Source organism: Xenopus tropicalis, chromosome 8 (assembly GCF_000004195.4).
Source record: "Xenopus tropicalis strain Nigerian chromosome 8, UCB_Xtro_10.0, whole genome shotgun sequence".
Lineage (NCBI taxonomy): Eukaryota > Metazoa > Chordata > Amphibia > Anura > Pipidae > Xenopus > Xenopus tropicalis.
Window position 1 is genome coordinate 82,316,377 of NC_030684.2, and position 6,233 is coordinate 82,322,609.

A 6,233-nucleotide genomic window follows, 5' to 3' on the forward strand; every position below is an offset into this window, starting at 1 on the left:
GTGGGTGCGGCGTTACTATGGCTACGTGTTGTGTGTTGTTATTTGGGAAGGCGTGTTTTAACCACGATATTTACGCCTTTCGTCTCTGGCCCCATCTGTTTCCCGTCTTGAAGCTGTGTGGATCACATGGTCTACCAGTCATTGCAGCTCTTCTTTCTCTCAGTGTTTACCAGCACGGAGAGGGGCACGGCACGCAAGATATCGGTCTTGCTGAACAAGCTGCTTCAGCCGACCAAGCTTTCCCGCACTCCTCCGTGCAGACATAGTATAGTGGCAGGTAACCGAGTGTTTGAGCATCCCATAAGGTATGCGTGTCCTTGTAGCTGTGGTGTGTCATATATTGCAGTGTTAAAATAAATATTTGCTACTTGTAAAGTAGTGTTATTTTTATATCGTGTTCTTGTGCTCTGGCCGGCATGTAGCAGGAGCGATTTTACATCGAAGGGCGAGTGGTGAGGTGGGCAAAGGAGGTAGTGGGCCAAGATCTGAGGAACAGCAGAATGGGGTGGGCTGTAGAGAAAGTGAAACGGGAACTGGAGGTGCAACACTCGGTAACAAGTAAGTCAGAAAAAGTCTGAAGGACATATTGTGTGACTGGTGACTTTTACTTTGCTACTAACAGCAGACTTTTTTTATGTTTTCTTTTGTTGCTGGAGCCCAGGCTCCTTCTGTATTTCTCAGCTTCTCGGTTGGCTAAAAGTGGTTTAACTAACTTATACAGGCATATTTTATAAGAGCAAAAGCTATATAGCTTCTAACAGAACCTCTGACTTGTGTTGTGATTTTGGGTCTTCTAAATTATATGCTGGTCTGTGGGAGTAACATAGCTAATATGTCACAGTTGTTGTAATTAGTGCTGGCAGAATGCGATCTGTTACATTTCATTTGTGTAAAATGTATTTGAAGGGATTCACTTAGGGATCTATTTATTGAATTATATGAGCTTTTACTTACATTAAATTTGAAGCTGTGGCATGACTAGTTATTGGGATTAATATGTCTATGAAGATTTTCATTCATCCAGGTCATGGTATATCTAGTATAAATAAATCTAAAGCAACTGGACTTGTTAAGAAAGACTTGTTTCTTAACAAGTCCAGTTGCTTTAGATTTATTTATACTAGATATTGGGATTAAGACATTTACTATTAACATATATTGCAGCTGTTTATCAGTCAAATAGGGCACCCTATAGTTCCTAGAGGGCAGAGTACTGTATAGTTCCTAGGCATTTGCAGGGTATATTTTCATATACACCTCTGCTTTTCAGTACAATGATTGATAAATAGTAACACATCCACCACCGAGCCTTTGGCACTTGAGTAAAGATTCACATTTTTTTCAAAACAACCGGTGTGCTGCTGTTTTCATCATTTTTACATCCACCAAGTTCAACCTTCTGTCCTATAAAAACCAACCTACCTACTTGCTATTTGATTGTGTAGTGCACTCAAGGGAAGTGGCCAAAAATGTATTCCTTTCTTGTTTTCATATGGGGGCCCATATAAATAGCTTCTATGCAGTGCATATTACATTTTGCAGGGGACCATAAAAAAATTGGTAAAATAGGGGAAAATGTAAATTCAGGGTAGTGCTGGAAAACTTAAAATTATTGTTTCAATTTATTTATTTCCCTCTCAACCCAAAGCCAAGGTATTTGAAAGATACTGGGTGAGGGCCTCATAATTTTTTTTTGTTAACATTTCTCCAAACGCTTAAAAAAAAAAAAACAAACAAAAAAAAAAAAACAGTGAGAAGGTTTGGTAGGTTGTAGGTGGGCAGGTAAACCAATAATTTATAGACACTAAATTCACCTATACATCAAAACAGGATTGATGTACCTGACCTCTCTAACCTATTATCATAAAATATGACAATTCCTGCAGATATGTTTTAAAAATAACAATTGATTAGCAACCAAATATTAGATATATATACCTAATAGCTAAGTAGTTGAATTGGACTCTGTCCTTGTACACCAGAAAGAGAGGTTTATTTCAAAAGCAGTTTTTCTTAACTTTTAGGCTGATGGCCCACAGAGCGAGTTAGTCGCCCACGATAGATCTCTGCTACCGCTGGCGACCAACTGCTACAAAATGCCTTTCCACTGGCAACAATAGGAGTGGTGTAAAGAACTATGGTATGGCTTCAGCTTTCCGAAGTCACACAAAGTGAATGCATAGGCCTTTCCACTGGTGACTCCTATTGTTGCTTGTGGAAAAGCATTTCGGAGCGCTTAGTCACCAAGGATAGCAGAAATCTGTTGTGGGTGATTAACACGCTCTGTGGCCCATCAGCCTTATTTCAGTGACCCAAACTAAGGGGCACATTTATGATTGCTTGAGCAATTGTAAATGTGCCCATAAGTCTCTAAATCGGTTTTGGGAGCCAAAATTTAGTTCACTCCTGATTTTCCACCTCATTTTAATACATTTTTTCTATGGCCCCATTATCAAAGGACAGGGCTAATTTTTATTTCCAAACTCCCTGTCCTAAAGTTTGGTTATAAAAAGGAAAACCACACAATGGTACAATTTTGCTATCTCCAGAGAACCTATGTTACCTCCAACAGATTATACCAAATCAACCAATCTATACCTGATCTATGCACGGTATGTAATTACTTCTAAGCTACACCCATGTACATGATTTTGCTCAGCCCTAATATGCAGATGTTTTGGAGGTGTGTAGTGGAGGAAAACTCAGAAATACTTTATAGACCAATACACATGGAACCACTACTACTTAACTTGGTAGATTTTATATTGCAGCTTGGCATTAACATTGTGAAGTTTTGTTTGTATTATGAACATATGGCCTGTAACTTTCCCATAATTTGTTTTCTTCTATGTTTTATGTATTTGAACACCAATACAAAAAAACAATTGTCCAGAAAAGAAAACTGACAACCGTTCACACTGTAATTACTGTAACTTCCTATCCATGGCAGAATTTAGCTAATTTCAATAAGACTGAAAAAGACCCACTGGTATATGTATGAAACAATTGAGTCAGACTAAAGGGAAGCAAACACACTTCCTTTTTGGATCAAGGGTGGTTGCGGGCAGAATGTTGCTCTCAGCCCAGTACCCTGGGGTGATGTTATGCCCACTTTCCCCTCGAGGAGTCTATATTAATATTCTTTTTCCACAATGAACAAAAAGTACACTTTGAAACAACTGTTAAAAAAGAGAGAGAATGAATGTGGCATTGTTTACAGTGAAGAAGAGGAGCTCAACGTGAATGATCACTTTGAATGAACTATCTGGAAGACTTTCTCAAAAGGACACAACTGCAACTTGAAGGACATGTCTTTTTTTTTTTTTTTAAATGTAAAATGTTAAAAGAATACTGTCATGGGAAAACATGTGTTTTTCAAAATGCATAAGTAAATAGAGCTTCTACAGCAGAATCCTGCATTGAAATCCATTTTTTTTAAAAGCGCAAACAGATTTTTTAAAATTTAATTTTGAATGTCACATGGGGCTAGCCATGTGACCTGTGTTTTGATAAACTTCAGTAACACATTGGTTGTTGCTAGTGTGAATTATTTGCTATGTAATTGTAAATTCTTTTTAAAAGTGCATTTTTAGACTTGCTCTAGGCCTCAAGGGCTATATTTATTAAATGGGGAAATTGAGCTCACCATAGGTCATTGGATTGAAATTCTTCTGCTTTCTATTTGCATGGATGGGATTTTTAGGGGTGTATTTATAAGTGGGTTAAATCTCAATTTTACCCTTTGATAAATTTGGCCCTAAAAATCTCATAAAAATAGAGACCTATGAATTGGCCTGTGGTGAGCTCTGCATCACCTTTTAATTATTCTTCTAAAAGAGCCCAACAAGGAAAAGACCTGATCTGTATGTCTGGCACTGGAGAATCTACAGTAAGTACTTACTTCAGCTCAAGGAAAAGAGTCATGAAAAGTGTAAGGGAAGACAGCAACTGGCTTTACCTACTGTGTAAGAGTTGGCAAAGTTATGTTGGGGCACACAAGCATGAAAAATATATTTCCTACTGCTTATGGCATACATTACTGTAACTGCTGAAATCTCCCTGATCTGTGCAAGCAGCTATTAACGGGGGTGCCAAATGGTTAGGCAACACCAGGCCAGCACTCATCTGCTCTTTAAAAAAAAAAAAATGTCACCAGGCTGGTATATATTCTGCAGTTATTCTGAGTTCACAGGCACCATTTGATTCCTTCTTCCCAGTGATTTTCTGTACTGAATGAAGGTGTGTGAAATTCTGTACTTGCCTAGCACAGCTCAGGGAATTACAAGAAAGAAGAAAATTGCACCTGCATCTCCGCAGAAGAACCTAGTCCGATGCATTTTTTTTTAAAGAAGAGAAATGCTAAACCCGGGTCCTAGGTTAGCAATTAAAACTGGGAATCGGGAACAAATGTAAACTTGGATTTAATTTTCCTTTAAAACGAATGCACTCCCCTAGCACAGTCACAGGCAGACTAAGCCTACAGCCCATGAGGGTGACTAGTGTACAACCATCCCAAGCGGATCTGCTTCACTCAGTCTGGCTGAAAAACACAGGGCTGAGAAAAGAGGATATATGCACCATGTGCCCTCGCCCTTACTCTCCAGCCTGTCGGCAGCCTTTTTCACTGCTGCTGAATCTACTCCTTGATAGATGTTGGTAACAAATCTAAAGCCTTATTAAATGCGCAGTTACATCTGGTTTTGACCCTTTGCCTGCCATTAATAGTGTATGTACAGTGTTTGCCACCTGCCCTTAACTCTGCCTAGCTTGGCACTACGTATTTGTCTGATGTCCTTGTCAGCCTCCTGCTGTGACTCTTGATGTTCTGTCTGGCATCTGCATTTTGACTTGTCTGACTTGTCAGGGCCCCAAAAAAGCATCCATAGACACCAGTTCCTATAGGGGTGTCGTTTGCATTTCGAAGTGGAGTCATGCTTCCATGAATAAAAAGCTATTTTACACACATATGCTTAATAGAAATATAATTTTGACAGATGGGAACAGGAATGCTCACAAATAAGCATCAAGTCAGCACCTAGAGTATGTAGTGAGGAATATCATAGGATTCAGGTCACAGCTTTTTATAATCTTCCAGTGCACAGAGACAGAAATAGCTACTCCCTCTATCAGACTGCACTAAAATTAGACCAAGCAGTGACGCCAATGTGCGTCTGAATGGGCTTCAGAGACTTTCCCTGTGTGCAAAGAACAGCACACCCTCAGTTCATGCATATTCATTTGCAGAAATGGATCAGATTGAAAAATCTCTGTTAGTTCTACAATAACAGGAGGATCCCTGCTTATCATATTCTGGGCAGGTAAAAGCTGAATGACTTGAATGTCATACAGAGGATGCTGGCTAAATTAGCTTAGTACTGGTACTATAGTTCAGTATATTATAGCTTTCACAAACACACTGCAAGTCATATAGTATTAGGCCTATGGCAAACATTGAGGTTTCCCAACCATCCTGTGTGTAGTGGCAGGGATGAATATGATCTTCCTGTTGTTAAACACACAGATTTTTGGACAGAAAATGCTATTTTTTAGCATTCAAAATTACACTGTATTATGCACAATACAGGATACAGTACCCTGCCACTCAAGGTTAGCAAACATGGGTTTATGGTATCACATTGCAAGTGTCTCGTGAATTATCATGGCAAAAAAAGTACATTGTATTATGCACAATGCAGGATACTGTATCCTGCCAAAGCTGTTTGGTGGTGGTAGATGAGAAAAAAAACAATATAATATGGTAAATGTAATTTTTTTTTATATCTAAGGGGACCCTGCTTTAAGTTAGCTTTATACTTGGGTATTGACTCTTTGCACTTCAGTTTAATTACAATTGTTTGCTACAGAGCAAACATTAATTGTATTAAATTAGATTAAGAAACAAGTCTAAACAGCACAGAGCCACAATTTTTTTTGTCCAAATGCACAGAAGTGCTTTTTCTATATCAGTGCTGTCCAACTGGCAGCCCGCGACCCCTCTCTGTGTGGCCCCCCACCTGTCTGGCTGCTTTGATGGCTTACCTTTGTGTAAGCTTTAAATGGTATCGGTACTGAGATTAACTGGCCCCCTGCATGGTTCTCACCTCAGATTGTGTTCCCCTATGTCAGTGCTGTCCAACTTCTGTGGTACCGAGGGCCGGAATTTTTCCGACCTATGTGGTGGAGGGCCGATAATGGAAGCCAGTTTTGACCACTCCACTTTTTGAAACCGCACC

The 6,233-nt window shown here is 39.3% G+C and overlaps 1 long non-coding RNA gene across 1 annotated transcript; it reads left to right on the forward strand.

Moving 5' to 3' along the window:
* LOC116406694 lies at positions 1–3,409 on the forward strand. The gene is made up of 2 exons (XR_004219754.1): positions 1–305; positions 423–3,409. It is a non-coding gene; the product is annotated as an uncharacterized LOC116406694 (long non-coding RNA).
* The last annotated feature ends 2,824 nt before the right edge of the window (positions 3,410–6,233 follow it).